This window comes from Podarcis tiliguerta (genome assembly GCF_965153285.1).
Source record: "Podarcis tiliguerta genome assembly, chromosome: 10".
NCBI lineage: Eukaryota > Metazoa > Chordata > Lepidosauria > Squamata > Lacertidae > Podarcis > Podarcis tiliguerta.
In genome coordinates, this window is record NC_139543.1 from 24909482 (window position 1) to 24927748 (window position 18267).

Genomic DNA, 18267 nt, shown 5'->3' on the forward strand with positions numbered 1-18267 from the left:
GCATATTAGCAATAAGTAGCAGAAGCATGAATATACATTCTTTTTTGCTTGAACATCTTCTGTTTGACTGATTGCTGTTTGTATGGGGCAACATGACCTTACCTTGGTAGGATGACATGATTTTTGGTAAAATGACAACCAAATTTCGGGAAGATATTTATTGTATTTTTTTAAAGGAGGGAGGGGCAAATTAAGATCACAGTAGAGGAACATCTGAATTAAATGAGATTAAATTAAATCTGCAGATTGTGTGCCATAGTTAAAGATAAGGTGTGTTGAAAAGCAGCACTACTATATTTCTGTTATGCCTTCCTTCTATAATTGCACATAGCTTGGCTGTTTTGGCAAAGCTGGCAACAATTTTAATCTTACCGTACTGAGACTAGCAAGATATCTGATGACTTATGTCATCTGGCGCATATAGAGGCAGCAACCAGAGATGATATTGATCAAAATTTGAAAGAGCTTTATAGGTCAAGACGACATCTTGAATTGAATATCAATCTGTTTGGCAGGCAGTGTGAGTCCCAGTGGCAATATTTGGTCTTATAAAAATGATCAAGAATTGCATATTGATGTGCTTCTGTATTTGTAAATGGATAGTTTGATTGGAGTGAATATTTGAGCAAGATTTTTACAGATGGAGCTGGGATAATATATATATATGGAAAGGTTATTAAAGTTGTCAAGGTGTGTAGAATGATATGGATTCTGTATAGAAGATATTTCTTTAGCATCTCTCCTCAGGATGATTTGATGCTCTGCATTGCTTGAGCTGCAGTCTTATACAGTGGTACCTCGGGTTACATACGCTTCAGGTTACAGACTCCACTAACCCAGTACCTTGGTTTAAGAACTTTGCTTCAGGATGAGAACAGAAATCGTGCTCCGGCAGCGCGGCAGCAGCAGGAGGTCCCATTAGCTAAAGTGGTGCTTCAGGTTAAGAACAGTTTCAGGTTAGGAACGGACCTCCAGAACGAATTAAGTACTTAACGTGAGGTACCACTGTACTCACTTGGGAGCATATTCAACAGGACCCACTTCTGAGTAGACCATGCATAGGATGGTGTTGTAGGTGATGTCCACTAGAGGGCTTCAATGAGAATTGAAGCAAGAGAGGTGAAAAACACATTTTTTTCCTCTGTCTTAAAAAAAAGAAACAAACCATGACTGCATCGACTCATTTAATTTTGTTACTGAGAATTAATCGGAAAAGTCCTTTTAAAATATTTCTTCTGCTGGTTGCTCTTTTCGATCTGTTCTTTCTCACAGCAACTGTGTATCCATCTAATAGTTTTCAAATGCATGTGCCATTCCAAATAAAAAGAGAACATTATAGTGTCGGGTGAGGTAGCTGGATTATTCATTGTTATGCTTGTTCGCTAAGCCTGGAAATATGCAGTTGTCAGAATTTATATTTTAAAAATTTAATATATGGTAACACTATTGTAAATGGCTGTTGAATTAATTCCAAAATGTTAATGAATGAAGATACTGAAGTAGTTTGACCTTCTAAACCGACTGACGTCTTGAATTGGCTAAGCGTATTGTGCAGTCGGTGTATTTATTTATTTTTAAAAAAACCTTTTTGGTTTTGTATCAGTTTATCCTTGAATCTCAAAGCAGCAGGTTGACATGGAGGAAATAACAGCTCTCACACTGGAAAAACCTTTAAGATAAGAGTCTAAATGGAAATTTAAATTACAGAAATGTCTCTTTCCTGGTGGGACTTAAATATACAGGCTTAGTATATTTAAATTCAGCCCAACCTATAGTTCTATATCTGACATACAGTGGTACCTCTGGTTACAAACTTAATTTGTTCCAGAGGTCCGTTCTTAACCTGAAACCGTTCTTAACCAGAGGTACCACTTTTGCTAATGGGGCATCCCGCTGCCGCTGTGCCGTCGGTGAGCCATTTCTGTTCTCATCTTGAGGTAAAGTTCTTAACCCGAGGTACTATTTCTGGGTTAGCGGAGTCTGTAACCTGAAGTGTTTGTAGCCCAAGGTGTTTGTAACTTGAGGTACCACTGTATGTGCCTATAACAGTGTCATAAAGCTGATTCCATCATTGTAATGTGATACTACGGTGACCTTGTGCTGGCACAGGAGTCAGACTGTCTATGTAGAGACACTCCATTCTAAATGGTTATTGCTTGATTATTTCCATAGTCTTTTTGGCTACAAAGCATTTTGTAGCTTGCTCGTAAATTGTAAGCCTGAAGACACATAGTGAAAGAAGTATGAACTGTGACTGCATTGATGATTATCCCAAGCATCAGTATTAAAACCCTGTGATATTTTTTTTCTGTGCTGAGTTAAGCCTAAATAACAAAGACTAAATAGCACAACATGAGTCACTCAAAACTGCTAATAAATAAGTGCAAGGCGACGAAGGACAAAGGCCAGGCTCCTATTTGACATTTAGAAATTGATTAGAAAGTTTTGCACTGACCTGCTAAGTATCTGGCCTGATGCAGCATAGTGTGAGCAGAAATAAAAAAAACTGGAGATGCAAGTCAATATCTGTAGCCTGGACTGATAACTGGATGCTCAGAGGCAGCCGTTCATGCATTTCTGAAGTGACAACATAGATTGTTGGTGGAAATTAGTTTACACACAAAACCAGTCCCTATCAGAATGCCTAAGGACTCATTCAGACTTCCTTCTGTGCCATTTCTGTTTCTAGACATAGGTCCCTGCTTAAAAGCTCTGTGTCTAAGGGTTGGGTTTTGGTTTGCTTCCTCTGCAAAAATGCACTCTTTACTGCTGAAAACAACTCCATGGAACACCCAAGCTGTTGTATGTTCAGCGTTAAAGAGTGGGTTTTTCTGGTGAAAGCAGCACGGCAAGAACAAAACAAAACAAAACAACAAAAAGCACTTGGAGATGGAGAAAACACAGGGCAGGAGGTAAGTGTGGGTGAGGCCTAAGTAGATTACTATGTTCTTAATACTATGCTGTGAATAATACTACAGTATGCTACTTTGTTGTTGTTGTTTGTTTGTTTATGTCCCTCCTTTTCACCTGGTGGGATTCAAGGCAGCTTACAGTTAAAAACAAGAATATCTAAAAACACATAATAATAATAATAATAATAATAATAATAATAATAATAATAATAAATAACCAATTTAAAACAATTATATAAAACATTAATCACATGTCATAACTTGCTTAATATGGAGCAGCAGAAACATTAAATCACAGGCCAAGAATTCTCCCATTACGCCAGGGCAATCTAGTTTGTCAGTTCTGTGGGTGTTGGTGTTTTTTATTATTAATCTCACAAGGCATGTTTAATATGGGTACCCAGATGCTTAGAAAGTCGAGGTAATTTTAATCTTCTTAAGCATTTTAACTTTTGTGTGTTTTAAAGTAGGATTGTGATCCCCCCCCCCTTGATTTCACTGCTTATCTTTTGTAAACTGCTTTGAGATTTTTTGTTTTGTTTTTACAGTCAAGCAGTGTATAAATTTTATGAAATAAACAAATAAAATGAGTAATGTTTGGCCCAACCAGATGTAGTTTGGCACAAAGTGTTCTATTTTGTTGTTTGTTATAGCGGATAACTAGAACTTAATTTTTTAGCAAAGCTTCAGATGTCATATAGAATCCATTCGCTTTTTGTTTTGTTTGTTTAGTTCTTAGATGAATGTAAAGGTTCATTTACATTTTATACAAGAGTCCTTGGTATTTTCAACTTTTAAGAGCTTCTGAGTATGTTGAATGACTTCCAATCAATGCACTTGCATTGTGGCTGATTTTTTTATTTTTGTAAAACAAATAATTTACTTAACAGATACTGATTTGGGTCCAGTGTGGCAATCCCATTAAAATGATTGAATACTAAATAATGCTAATATAGAGTCACAAACAGGGATATCTAAAACATTTACTTTTTACCTGCGTCTTATCTAGTAATTATGGTCATTCCTGAGAAAATTATGGACACCATCAGAAGGTTGGCGGTTCGAATCCCCGCAACGGGGTAAGCTCCCATTGTTCAGTCCCAGCTCCTGCCAACCTAGCAGTTTGAAAGCACATCAAAGTGCAAGTAGATAAATAGGTACCACTCTGACGGGAAGGTAAACGGTGTTTCCGTGTGCTGCTGGTTCACCAGAAGCGGCTTAGTCATGCTGGCCACATGACCCGGAAGCTGTCTACAGACAAACGCCGGCTCCCTCAGCCAATAAAGCGAGATGAGCGCACAACCCCCGAGTCGGTCATGACTGGACCTAATGGTCAGGGGTCCCTTTACCTTTAAGTCCTATTGACAGCAATATGGCTGAAGCATCTAAATATGAAGTCTGGTTGTTGATTTCAATGTCAATTAGGCTCACCTAAGTTTGTCTGGATTGCACCCTAAGACTGCAGTTCTAAACATACTAGAAAGTAAGCTCCATTTAACACAGAACTTAATACCTGTAAATACCTTGTATTCTAAATAGTGCTACAGGAGAATAGTATCTTGTGTTTTGTGCAGAAAATTACTTTTCACTGATAATATAGCTTCCATGATACAACTTGTTGGAAAGGATCCAGCATATCTTATTCTTCTTACTCAACCAAATATGATGATGAAATTTTATACATGTGCGTTACAATTTAAATGGTCATATTCAACTTTCATTGATAACTCTGTTTTCAGCTGAGAACAAAGAAGCCACTATATCCAATTTAGTCATGTGTCTGTAAATGATGAGCTTCTGGTGCCAATGACTGTCTTGTTTTTGTGTTCGTTCATCCATGCTCTAGTATGCTTTAGCTTGTCCTGAATTTACTCAACTAATTGAGAGGTACTCAACTAATTGATAGGTTGTTCTCTACCTCGACCATTTTCAGTAGCTTAAAAACAGGAGGATCTTCAAAGGAATGTGTACTTTTATTGTTTTCAAAAGAACTTTAAATATTTAAGCATTCATTGTGTTCGTTGTCTTGTATTATTCCAATAACGATGCTGGCTTGTTACTACAGCTATTAGGCAATAGTACACAGCATCACCCTTTGACCTTGAGCTCAATCTACATTGCTAGGTTTTTGTTTTCATTCTACCAAGATGCCTTCCAAATGATGGTCATGTGTAAGAAAACATGATGAAAAAGATAAGTTGTTGGTGAGTGCATGCCAGTTACAATTCTCCATTTGGCTCTCTGCCCCAACTTCCTTTCCCTTGGCTCTTGATTTTCTCATTTTCTACTCTATGACTTTCGTCTCTTTCCATCCTTGCCTCCCTCTGTCCTTCCCTGTCACTCAGTTATATTTCCAGAAAGAAGCTTTGCTGGTTGCTGAGCCTTTCTGGTGTCCACATCCAACCTTTGAATAACTGTTTCTAAGACTTTTAAGAATACCACTATTTGCCTTTCTTTAGTGGCGATGTACAGTGGTACCTCGGGTTAAGAACTTAATTCGTTCCAGAGGTCCGTTCTTAACCTGAAACTGTTCTTAACCTGAGGTACCACTTTAGCTAATGGGGCCTCACGCTGCCGCCGCGCAATTTCTGTTCTCATCCTGAAGCAAAGTTCTCAACCCAAGGTCCTATATCTGGGTTAGCGGAGTCTGTAACCTGAAGCGTCTGTAACCTGAAGCATCTGTAACCTGAGGTACCAATGTATTGGCGGGTCTAAGATATGTGTGGAGATAGGAATGGCATCTGTTGGCTTCAGAAAAAAAACTTGATTCTTCATAAAGAAGTTGATTTTCCATGCAATTCCTAAGTGGGAAGGTGTATGTGTATTGGTGTCTCAGAGGCAACAGGTTGACTAAATGTAAGCTGTTACCTTACCTCCCACTTTTCCAGCAGTATCCCCCCACCCCGCTTCATTCAGGAAGAAGAGTTTAGCATAGCAAACACACTGACTTATAGAGGTGCTGGCCATGATCATGGAAAAGGCATGCACAACTTGTGATCCATCAAAACAAATGTAGCTTCGTAGCTACAATTTATGGCAAGAGCTGCTCAGTAGGGTACAAGAAGGCATTGATTGCTCTTCTGACCGGTGTTTGTCACATGCTACACTGTTTCTGTTCTGCTGCCATTAGGCTTCTGAAAAAAAAAATGTTGTTCATTTTGCTGTCCACTGGAGTTGAATTTTACTAGATTTATTAATTATGTCATCACCACACACCTTTCCTTTCTATGCGAAGGAAATGCAACACTTATGGCGGTGCAGGGAAACCACCATCAATTATGCATGGTTTGAGGACTGAAAACAACTGTGAATACCAATCATAATTGGTCATATTGATTTTCGTTCCAGACATGGGGCGAATAAGCAACCACAGGCAATTTCTGTTTCTGTTTCCATCAGAATTGCCCAACATCCCAATGTCTGAGGGCCGCATTCATACCTGGCCCATCTGCCTGTGGGCTACATTACAGTGCTGGGTATGGTTCCCATACATGCACATACAGATCAGTAGGGGAGGGGGTTATTGCAACTATCAGCACACTGGACTTCAGCTACTCCAGTGCTGAATGTGTGTTTGCTATTGGTGCTAAAATTGGTGGGATCTGGATAGGTCAGAAAAATGTTCAGGCTGATGAACTGGGAGTTAGGTTCCTCAGTTTTATGGCCTGCCAGTTGATTGACAAATCATGCTCTGCCACTTGACAGCAGAACCCTGTGGATAACAATCTGCATTCGGCCTGGTGACCCACAAGTTGATCTGACTTTTGTACATAGTGATACGTGCATTTCACTCACTAATTGACTTTTACTTCATTTATATACATTTATATACAATGATTTGTTTAAGTTGTGAACACAGTTTATGATCTATGTTCCCTATACTGTATATCTTTTCTACTCCAGTTGTGTGTTTTAAACCTGGTGTGCAAGTCATTTTGGAAATCTTACTTTATCTCCCTCCTAAAGCAAACCACTTTAGGTATTGGTTAGAGATAAGCTCTTATTAAAGATTAAGCCTCATCTGATAGTTTTGGGACATGATGATCCAATGAAAATATTGAGCCTGCTTCCAATAATGCTGCTGTATTTATACAAGCATATTTGGTTAAGTGGTGGCTTGGCATGAGTTCATTTCTACTGTCTTACAAAGTTCTGGTGCTTATAAATAGACAGAGAATGCATAATTATAGTACTACAGGGGCTTCTGTATGTGAGAAGAAATGCAGTCATTTGCTAGGGATAATAATTGCTTTCATTTTCAACAACGTTCTTCACTGTTATTTAGGAAGAAGCGATCGGCACAAGGATTGGAGAGCACCAAGACCAAAAAGAGAAATTGCACTCCTTCGTTAGTAATTTTGAGCAGCTGAAGTCTTATCCATTCACTTTCAGTAAGTTCCATTTGTGTGATTTTTATTATATTATTCCAACTTTCTTTTGAAAAGATTCTGTATATAATACACAGTGTCTTTTTTATGAATATCAGGAAATAATACGTTACAAAATTAATTTTCCTGGAAAGTATAACCTTATTTCATAGAAAATTACAGTGTGCAAATTATTTTATCTTCATCTTATTTAGCTTTTATATAGCTTTGAATGCCACATTGAATGTCTAAATCAAATTAGTTGTGATAACTATAATTATTGGACAGATGTGTATTTCTTCATGAATAGCAACAGGAGGAGCCTTTTAAAAATATATCTAAATAGACTTTTAAAAAGTAAGTGCTGGCTCACACTTGCAGGTTATCCCAGCCACAGATAGGTCTGCCTTAAGCATGTGGATATGCTCCCAGGCTATGTTCAGCCGCATTGTGAGACAGCATTGTTGACGTTAAGTGGCAACTTGACACAGGAAATAAATATGTGGTTGCTGAGATTTCCTTAGTCGCAGACATGCTGGAGAAATTTGTAAAGGGTTCATCCTGCCTGGAGTTCCCCAAGGGAACACCAGTAGACACAGGCTTAAAGAGAAAAATTAGGCCTTTGTTAATACCAACGTACCTAGGGGTCAAAACAACCCAAGCTCTAGTACATATAGTTTTAGCTTCTGGAGCTGGCATGCCAAATGGATCTTACCTCCCCACCCCACACACCCAAAAGCAACACAGACAACTTTTAAGCTCTCTGCTCACAGACAACTTTTAAGCTCTCTGGCTTGCTTACCAGATTCTAGGAGGCTCTCGTGAGATCTTGCAGGAGTTTCCGAGTTCTTGCAAGAGCTTCCCACAGCCCATAAGCAAGATACAGAGCTTAAAAGCTCTTTCCACAACAGGGAAACCCTGTGTAAAAAGAACTTTTAAGCTCACTGCCTTCTCCGTGTTTAATTTGTGAGATTTCAATTAGACGGCTGTCAAGCGCATAAAGTTGAAACTGCATAAGTTAAATGTGTAAGTTGTGAGTTGTCTGTAATAGAGGTTTAATTTACAGTGTTGCAGTATTTTTTATAATATGTTGTCCATTACTAACTGCTTCATAAATCCATAACAAAATATAAGCACGTCTTAGATCCATTATTGGTATATGGATCACAGCATCTCTTTCAATGCCCCACAGGGTTAATCATGCCATAATTCTACAAAAGCACAGAACCACCACCACCCAAGAATCTGATATCAGGGACATATATCTCCTCTCTCAGACACTCCATTGCCTCATTCTTCTGATATCTCTGGTATCACACTTTCATTCTATTTTCCTCCTCCCAGTCTCCTATTTTCCTCCTTTTTCTTTCTTGCCCTCTCAGTTGATTTGCTTTCTTTTAGCAGCTCTGATGCCAAAGTGGGCCTTGAGAAGCACATGAAGCTCAAAGAGGGACTGGGAGAGATAGTTGTTGTTGTTCCTATTTTCTCTTTACCTCTGTGTGCCTTTCCGTGGAAGAAAAAGGAACCACCTTTGCCATCTCAAGGCAAATGGATCTTTTAGTGGGGAGAATGGGGCTGAGGCATTGTGGGCACCAGGAGAAGTCCTCAAGGATGCACAACACCCACAGGTACCACAATGGAGGCCCCTGCTCTTGAATATGCATTAGGGGTGGTCAAGAAGTTCTTAGCTTTTAGGGCAAACTAGATGTTGTGCTGGTCTGCCCTCACCACATACCAAAAGCCAGGAGTAGGTGTACAATTTGAAGGAGTGCACAATTCTCCTTATGCCCACCACTTGGCTGTCTGTAGTACCTTTCATTTGTGCCCATTCTTTGAACTCCACTCTTTGTTTTGTATGTGATTGGTGGAAACTTGCATTTTAAAGAAAGATATTGGTCCGAAGTAGAACAGAGATGAGCTTGGAGTTGGGCTGAAAACTTTTAAGCCCCCATCCAGTCAATATTTAAAGCATTTCAACTATTAATGTTGTCTGATATTGATTTATTTTACACTGTTGGCAGATGAGGGGGTATGTGATGTGATGTCCTTCCAGCTGGCACACTTTCCATTGAATTTTCAGTCCTGTATGTTCCTGTACGCAGTCCAGGGAGATTGATTTGGGAGTTTGTTACAGACATCTCCTGGAGTGATCTGTACAGTATCTTGTACTCTCTTGGTGCAAAATACAATGATAACAGTAATAGGAAATAATGCAGCAACAGTCCTTGTCCCCCCCCCCCAAGAAAAATACTAAGGAAATTGAAAGAATAAATGACATTTAATCATGGGGGCAGAATTTGACTTCAACCAGACAGAAGGGGGTTATTACAATCATGTTTCATCTCCAAGGCTCCTGTTTTATTTTCTTGCTTGTTCTCTGACTAGTGTGATGCTTCACCTTTCACTGTCAACCTTGTTTCTTTTCACCCTTGACTTTATCATGCATAAGCACTTACTCATGAAAATACTTCTCTTGAGCTCAAGGGTGCTAGCCAACAGGAGAATCTTACCACACACTTCTGCTCATCCCTACATCTTTTTCTTAGCTCCAGTTCCTGAACCCTACTCTGGAGTATGGAGGCTTTGGCAACATCGGGATATTGCCTTAAATCACTACACGAAACCTTCCCAATTTTTGCTTATGTCTTTGTACTAATATTCAGGGAAATGTGTGTGTGTGTTTAATTGAAAGCATCCCTCGACTGCTGTTCAGATGTCATTGGAAAAAACTTAAAAAAATGTTTCCTTATATCCTTGTTAGTGACAATGTCTGCATTTTCTCTTCTTTAAAAGGATAATTAGGTGGCAATGGAATTAATCTATCACTTCTTGAGAGAAGAGCACGTCACTGAGATAAAATTGAGAACTAATTATTTTACTTCCTGCTTTAAGGATTCACTGTCTTTTATCTGATTAATTGTTCATGATCTGAACAAAAATGATATTTTAACGGTGGTTTGCAAATACTTTTTGAAAACAAAGGTATATACCATGTGGAAGATTTTTATATTCTGACCCAATCCACATTAGGTATTTCAAATAGTAATACAATGGGCAGTGTGTGAATTTGAGGTTGGTAGACTGGATTCAGACTAAAATATATATTTTATTTGAACAACTGAATTCATAGTGGTGGTAACATCACTACGCTATCTCTTCCTCCCGATGACTATACCTGTTTTGTCTTTGCTTTTCAATCATTCATTCTTCGTACAACCAGAGTGCAATTATGTGTTATATTAATGTCTTTCCAGTCATGGAGGTGCAGTGAGGGGGAAAGATTCAACAAGTTTTGTATGATATGCAGGTGCTGAAGCCACTTCTTTTGTGGCAGAGGGTGGAGAGGAGGCTGCAATTCCTGTTTACTATAATATTCTTGTTCTGGCATTCACCTTAGCAAAAATGCAGTGCTAGAGGTTTTTTAAAACTAGGACATTTTCTAATTGTTTCAGAAATTGATAGTATTGTTCAGTGAGGCTTCCAGATAAATGTGAATAAGATTGCAGCCTAGATAGTATAACTCTTAAGTCTGAAGTGTAAAAAAAAAAAGGCATCTTTCATGGAATATTGATATGATGCAGTCCAAGGCCAAGACTGGGCATTTAACCAATTGCTGAGAAAGTTGTCTTGTCCAAATAAAACTTGATGACTCCAAGGGATGCTAAGCATCTTGTTAAACTGGCTGCAGTGCCATGATATTGGTTCCCCTTTAAACAATAAATTTCAGATTTTCTTGATTTAGTAACTGTAAATGTTTCTGTACTATATGGAGGATCTTGGTCTAATCCATTAGAACAGTTACAACAGAAGAAGAGGAGGAGTTTGGATTTGATATCCTGCTTTATCACTACCCGAAGGAGTCTCAAAGCACCTAACATTCTCCTTTCCCTTCCTCCCCCACAACAAACACTCTGTGAGGTGAGTGGGGCTGAGAGACTTCAGAGAAGTGTGACTAGCCCAAGGTCACCCAGCAGCTGCATGTGGAGGAGCAGAGACATGAACCCGGTTCACCAGATTAAGAGTCTACTACTCTTAACCACTACAACACACTGGCTCACAGTCTTCTATCTCCCTGCTCAGTCAAAGCAGCAGAGAATTCTTAAGTTATTTGATGTCCAGTGCCCAAGTCTTTTCCTTTAGTTGACCTATAGCTTCTCCCAGCAATTCCCAGTAACTCTCCTTTCTTTACCAGTGCTTAGCATTTATTTTCTCTCTACTCAGCACACACAAGACACCCCAGCCATTTCAGTTTGGATTGAATTCTGTCGTCGCATCCCGCCGATCAAAATCAGGACGCTCATTTTTTTGGTTCCAGGCTCTTGCATGAGACCAAAAATTTAGTGTTTTTGGGTTCGGCACTCTGGCGCATGCCAGCTGGACCAAAAAAGGGAACACTCTGAGATCCAATCAGAAGTTAGGGTGGCTTCTGTAAATCTAGGATGTTCCACTTAAATTGGAATGGTTGAACAGGACGCCACATTAGTTTGTGCTATTGTCCAATAGGATGAAGCAAGATGTTTCCTGATTGAGTAATTTGAATTTACCAGCTTCTGTTGCTGGTTTGGCAAATTGAAAGCATGACAGTTTAACTGTCACTCAGGCCTGTTGCTGGCCCACCGCTAATAAACCATCTCCACAGCTCTCAGCAGATACTCATAGCCATTTGGAGGCACTATATTCAGTTATGTATAAAACCCTTTAAACATTTCAAAATTTACCTCTTAAAAAAACATGATTTCACGACAAATAACACTACAGTAATACTATAAAAATCTCTTTTTTCAAAGTTAGTTTTATTTGTTTGTTTAGAGCAGTGTTTCCCAAACTTTTGTCTCCAGCTGTTTTTGGACTACAGTTCCCATCATCCCTGACCACTGGTCCCACTAGCTAGGGATAGTGGGAGTTGTAGTCCAAAAACAGCTAGAGACACAAGTTTGAGAAACATTCATTTAGAGCATTTGTTCCTCCATTGTTCAGCTTTTTTGCCCAAAGTGGCTTACATAAAATCAATTAAGCCAAGACAGAAATGAAAATACATGGCACTAAGGGGAAAGAGGCAGGGGGAGAGAAGAAAAAATAAAACTCAGTTACTTGTTCTTAAACACTTGTTTTTATAATGACTAACTGGGACAGTTCAAATATAGGAGGTTGGACTAGGAATAGGCAGTATAAGACTTATGAGCCTATTGGGTCTGCTAACCTTTCCTTTGCTTGTGTAGGAATGACTTTTCTGTGGGCTAAATAGTGCAGTGGGTTTTTAGGAGCAATATGGGCTAGATATGGGCTGTGTTTTGTTGCTCGCTCCTCATTTAATCCATGCTATTCTAACATTTTAAAATGCCAGATAATAGTTAACATATGAATAACAAAGGGTTAACATTAGGAAGCCGGGACTGAAAACTATGTATGTATAGTCGACAAATGTGGTTTTCGTTGCGTCCTTGAAATATTTATCATGCTTTATTGACAACCTATTATTTTCCTGTCAGGTGCTTCAACATTTTAAGTACTTTTTGAGATCCTCTGGCAGGGTTGTCACAGAAGAAACAGTCTTCTTCTTTTTTTCAATTCACTTTTGGAACACATTAGACCTTGTTTTAAATTTGCTTCCCTTCAATAACTTGTCAAATGACTGCTTCATACAGCAATTACAAGTAACTACAAGGTTCTTTGGAAGGAAGGGCAATCGTAGCATCAGCAGACTTTGTAGGATTTCCTATGAGAATGGGAAGAAAATAATTGCTAAGTTTGTGTGCAAAATGCTTTAGGAGTTCACTTCTTTTTTACCCAGTTTTTCCCCACAGGCCAGAGTTACATCTCACAATAAGCCAGGGTTTCCATCTTATTGCCATTTACTTTGAATAAGCTCTGAACACATGGTCTGATTGTTCCTCCAACGCAAGCAATAGAAAAAAACCTGTGAAGTCGCAATTAAGCTTGGATTTTCATGACATCCAAATATGAGGTCCTGGTTTGTTGCTTCCAAACAAGACAGGATTCCTAAGTCATCACTAAAGTATGGCTTAAGGATGGTTAGTAATTCAGGCTTGCTAGAGAGAAACAAGCCAGGATCCCAAGTTGGGATGTCATGACAAGCGAAACTTAGATGCAGTTTCCTGGTTTGTTTCTTCCATTTGCTCCAGGAGAGGAGCGAAGTGGATGGGTTGGGGTTGTGGGTACTGGCATACGGTAAGGTTGCAATTTACACTCATTTAACTTGTGCACATTCAGCTTTACATGCTTGGCAAAAAAAAAGATTAAAAAATTAAAAATGGGGTGGAAAGGGGGCGGGTGTCTAGAAAAAATGACTTTCCACTCACCATTGAATACAATGTGCTTTGATTATAAGTGATTTTGGCTTTAGGTATCCCAGAACGTAACCTCCACATAAGTTGGGAGCTTACTGTACTATTCACTCAAAGTAAACCACAGTAAACTACCAATTGTGGCTTATTGCGACATGTGAACACAAGCTATTATCTTAGTTTTAATAATACTTGGTGCTTATATAATGTTATATGGTTGTCAGTATACTTTATGCACATTTTCTCTGAGATTCTTACAATAAATTTATTCTTGTAAATCAACCAGGATATATTATCCCTCGTATTAATGGGGGAACTGATTCATAGGAGTTACCACCTAATAAATTTATGCTGATGTAGACTTTGAACCACAGATCTTCTGACTCACTACACCACTTTTTATTATTGAAAAACATGTGTGAATGAAACAAAACTTACAACTCTTCGTTAAAAAATGTATATTTTTGAAATGGTAATGGTAGAATTCTATATGAAGATATGCTGATGGGGTTGGAGAGAACAAATGAAATAGAGATGAATGAACTTCCTTCCACTCATATTGTATCTATACTACTAATTGTAAACCTCATCCATGAATGATAAACATTTGTTTTATTGATAATTCTAAGTTGGCTCATAATGCTTTGGCAATGCACATTCTTAGAATGCTGCTTTTAGAACTGTACTGTGAAGGCAGACAGACTACTTTAACTTTTCAAAATATGTCATGCAATATTAATTGTTGTGTTGAAAGGGATGCAAGTTTCTTTAAAATCATTGTTGTGTTTGGCTAGACTTTAAAACTTGTTGGTTGGCTTGTTTAGAAAGGAATGTTTTATCCACCCACCCACCTACCCAATTTGGTCGTAAGGTAAAGGTAAAGGTACCCCTGCCCGTACAGGCCAGTCTTGACAGACTCTAGGGTTGTGCGCCCATCTCACTCGAGGCCGGGGGCCAGCGTTGTCCGAAGACACTTCCGGGTCACGTGGCCAGCGTGACAAAGCTGCTCTGGCGAGCCAGAGCCGCACACGGAAACACCGTTTACCTTCCCGCTAGTAAGCGGTCCCTATTTATCTACTTGCACCCGAGAGTGCTTTCGAACTGCTAGGTTGGCAGGTGCTGGGACCGAACAACGGGAGCGCACCCCGCCGCGGGGATTCGAACCACTGACCTTTCGATTGGCAAGCCCTAGGCACTGAGGCTTTAACCCACAGCGCCACACGCGTCCCTGCGTAGGAAGCCCTGCGTTTGGTCGTAGGAAGCCAGTAAAACATTTGATTTTTGTAAATATCACTTTACGCCTTTGCATTGCCCAACCCTACATGACTTTGCCAGGGCCCCATGAGAATTGATTAGATTGCTGGATTGAAGGTGGGGCTGGGCCAACACTCAATAAATTATAGTACCATTTTTAAGAAAGTGAGTTGATTTCAAATTATCAGGAAGGATGGATAGTTTCTCAGACCAAGTAAGTTGTCAAAACAATCAAGTTCTGAGCATGAATCTAATAACAGCTTATGGCATTGCTAGTCTGGTCTGATAAGTGCTAATGTGCATGGGCAAAAGCAGGGCATCAACACAAAATATTAACATAACCAAATAAGCAACAGCTATAGCATAACAGTCAATGCTGTTCCTGTGATGGTGTCAAAATACGCTTTCCCAACCTGCGTAGAATATTAAGCTCCTACAGATGCCTCCAAATTCCTGTAAATATATAGGCTGCCAGTGGGATTATGCTTTATGAAAAAATATGACATGACAACTTTATCTGTCTTTATGATGGCACAAGACTGCTTTATTGTAAGGGAGGCAGTTGGTTTGGTTTCTACTGATTCAGCCTAAAGACCCACCACACCATTTGGTGTGAATTTTGGGAAGTGTCTTCTATTGCAAGGTTGCAGGCTATTCTGCTTGTTATTTATATCCATTACTAGGTGGCAATTTTGTTCAGTGCTCTTCAACACCTCCACTTCAAGGGTCTGTGAGAATGAAAACTATCATTTTTAAAATTGAATTTGGTTCTTCAGTGTCCAAACAGTCCCTTGGCATGATTTTCCAGATTTCTGTGTTAAGCACCATCAAAGACACTCTACTTCCAATACTGACATTATCAATGCTGCCCAGATAATTCAGGGTGTTGACTGACCTATAAACACTGTAAGTAAACATTTCATTTCCAACACAGAGAGTTTCACTATGTATCAAAATGTGGTAAAGCAAACCTGAATCAGGAATTGCCCTTTCGATAGCAAAATGTTTGTGACAAAAAAGAGGAGAACCAGTGATGACAATTAAAGGAATTTGGGTCAGAATCTCAAATACCAAAAAAGATCAAGAATTTATTGTTGTGAATTTGAGGTTTAGCCTGCATGATGCCTGAGTCCCTTCTAATCCCTGGGGTCCTGGATCCAGGAAGGGTTAAAATATAATTGAGGAATCCATTGTTGAATTAGCCAAGCAAGGGTCTTTATTACCACCTAAGTATTGTTATTGGCATAACAAAGTATTTTAGCTCAGGCTGGTAGCGAGGAAGACAAAAGTCAGAGTTGTGTGTGAGCTGGGTGAAATCTCTGGAATCTCTTTCTGCTCAGGGACTGGGGTGGTGTACAACAGTATTAATATTTGTTTTGGTATTTTGGATCCAGATTTCTAGTTTAACTGTATTTGGGCATCACTACATCTCCATATCTTTACCACAGCCATTTTACCATGAAAAAATTCAATTCCTAGTTTGTAGTTACTATTTAAATTCTTGGAGTTTTTTTATCCACATTTGCAAACCTAGGCTAGTTTTAATCATTCCAATTACAAAGCCATAATTGAAATAGATTTGCATTCCCCCTTCCCTTTGCTCCAGCTAAAAGTAAATAATTAGGGCATGACTGACTGCTTTTTTAGTTTACCTTTTTGTTAAAGCGGATAAAGGTTATTTTCATGTGCAGTCGTTGCTGGCTGATCACTCTGTTCCGTGTCAGAGGAAGGCTTGAATAATCTCTTTGAAGGCAGCATTGAGGCAGAGAATTAGCATTCTTTCCAGCTGTACTCCACTGCACACAGGTTGGTTACTCGTTTGCCATTGCAGAGTTTTCATTAGATCAGCTGAAAAGATGCTTGTCCCCCCCTTGGAATACAAAATTAGATGCGAAGAAAAGAAAACAGAGCCAACAAATAAGTGTGGAATAATGTGTATCAATTAACCATGAAAACATCTATATTGTAAATTTTTGAAATGTGCATTCTGCTTTGTTTGCGAAAGCATTTTATAAATACAGGGGCTGCCCTGAACAAAGATGGGCTTGTAAAGTTAAATTGCTATTTGGCTTATAAAAGGCACAGTAATTAAGAGAGTGTTGGAACTAAAAGGCATAGGTAAATTACTTAAACCCGGCACACTTCATTCTGTTGTAGAGGTATCTGATCATTGTATTTTGATTTAAAATAATAATAATACTGTGTGCATGTGGCAGAAGTTCTTCAGATAACAATATAAGTTTCTGGATGTGATCTACCTTGGGTGGATTCCTTCCCCCACCCCCCACCCCAAGCTCTCACTTCCAGTCTCAGCTGCCCCACAATATAGAGCAGGCATAGGCAAACTCGGCCCTCCAGATGTTTTTGGACTACACCTCCCATCATCCCTAGCTAACAGGACCTGAGGTCAGGGATGATGGGAGTTGTAGTCCCAAAACATCTGGAGGGCCGAGTTTGCCTATGCCTGATACAGAGGCACCTTCTGGTATGTGGCATTTCATGATAGGAGTCTGGGTAAGAAGGGAAAATTGGTAACCTGCTCCCCCTCTCCCATATATGTGTGTGTGTGTAAATATATATGCACAAATACACAACACAACACAACACAACAAATACACAAATACACAACACACAGTCCTCTTGGGATCCCATCTTCCCCCAGATTCTAATGCTGTGCTCTTATCTATCTCTGTATGAACTGATCCCTGTTCACTAACTCTATGGGGCTAAGGACCCTACAGCCCCCTCCCCCCACATGTCCACTGGGTCAGAGCTCAGCTCCCTCAATCTTCAGGGGGCACAGGAGGCCTGGTTGGCCTCTCCCAATGCGACAGTCATCACACATGCAATGCATGATACATGTGACATTACACGCATGCACATTGCACATGTAACATCAGCCTCCACCCCAATGTCAGGCGCAACTCGGCACCTCTGCCCCTGGTGTACCTTGTCAGATATCTTATGCTGGACCTGGGAATGATTGTTTTTCACTGCTTTCCATTGTTCCTGGTTCATCTGTAAGCTGCCATGTTGGAGAAAATAAATATATAATTTTAATAAAATAAATAACATGAAGCAGACCAACAAGCATGCTTTCTCCGGTCCCTTTTGTTTAGGGGCCGATTTGAGGTCTTGCTGGTTTGCAAAGCTTTGACGAGCCACTGAAGGATTACAGGGTGCTCTCTTCAGTAGCTGAGGAGAATCATAAATTCAACACACACAGAAATGGACAGAGACCATTGTAGAGACCTACTGTACTTATCCATCTGGAAAGGCCTGTTGGAGCAATAAGTCTTCATTTGGGAAAGGAAGGAGGCAGGTGGAAGTTTGTTTCCTACACTAAGGGAAGAAGGAAAGTTTGGAACTCATTTTGAAGGGCATTTTTTAAAGGTCTAACAACCTTACTTTGCCACATATTTCGTCATT

At 39.5% G+C, this 18267-nt stretch overlaps 1 protein-coding gene and 1 long non-coding RNA gene across 3 annotated transcripts in view; one reads left to right on the top strand and one right to left on the bottom strand.

Annotated features, from left to right (window-relative positions):
- The window catches only part of CNTN1 (contactin 1), a 150886-nt gene that overhangs the window by 19500 nt on the left and 113119 nt on the right, over positions 1-18267 (top strand). The window contains exon 2 of one of the 2 annotated variants that reach the window (XM_083399505.1): positions 7198-7303. The gene's annotated coding sequence lies outside the window, so the exon portion shown is untranslated. Of the gene's footprint in view, positions 1-7167; positions 7304-18267 lie in introns of those variants that run through there. The other variant, XM_083399504.1, reaches the window with a different exon arrangement.
- On the bottom strand, positions 12721-18094 carry LOC310658396. The gene is made up of 3 exons (XR_014502304.1): positions 17788-18094; positions 16491-16708; positions 12721-12995 (listed from the first exon to the last, which is right to left on the bottom strand). It is a non-coding gene; the product is annotated as an uncharacterized lncRNA (long non-coding RNA).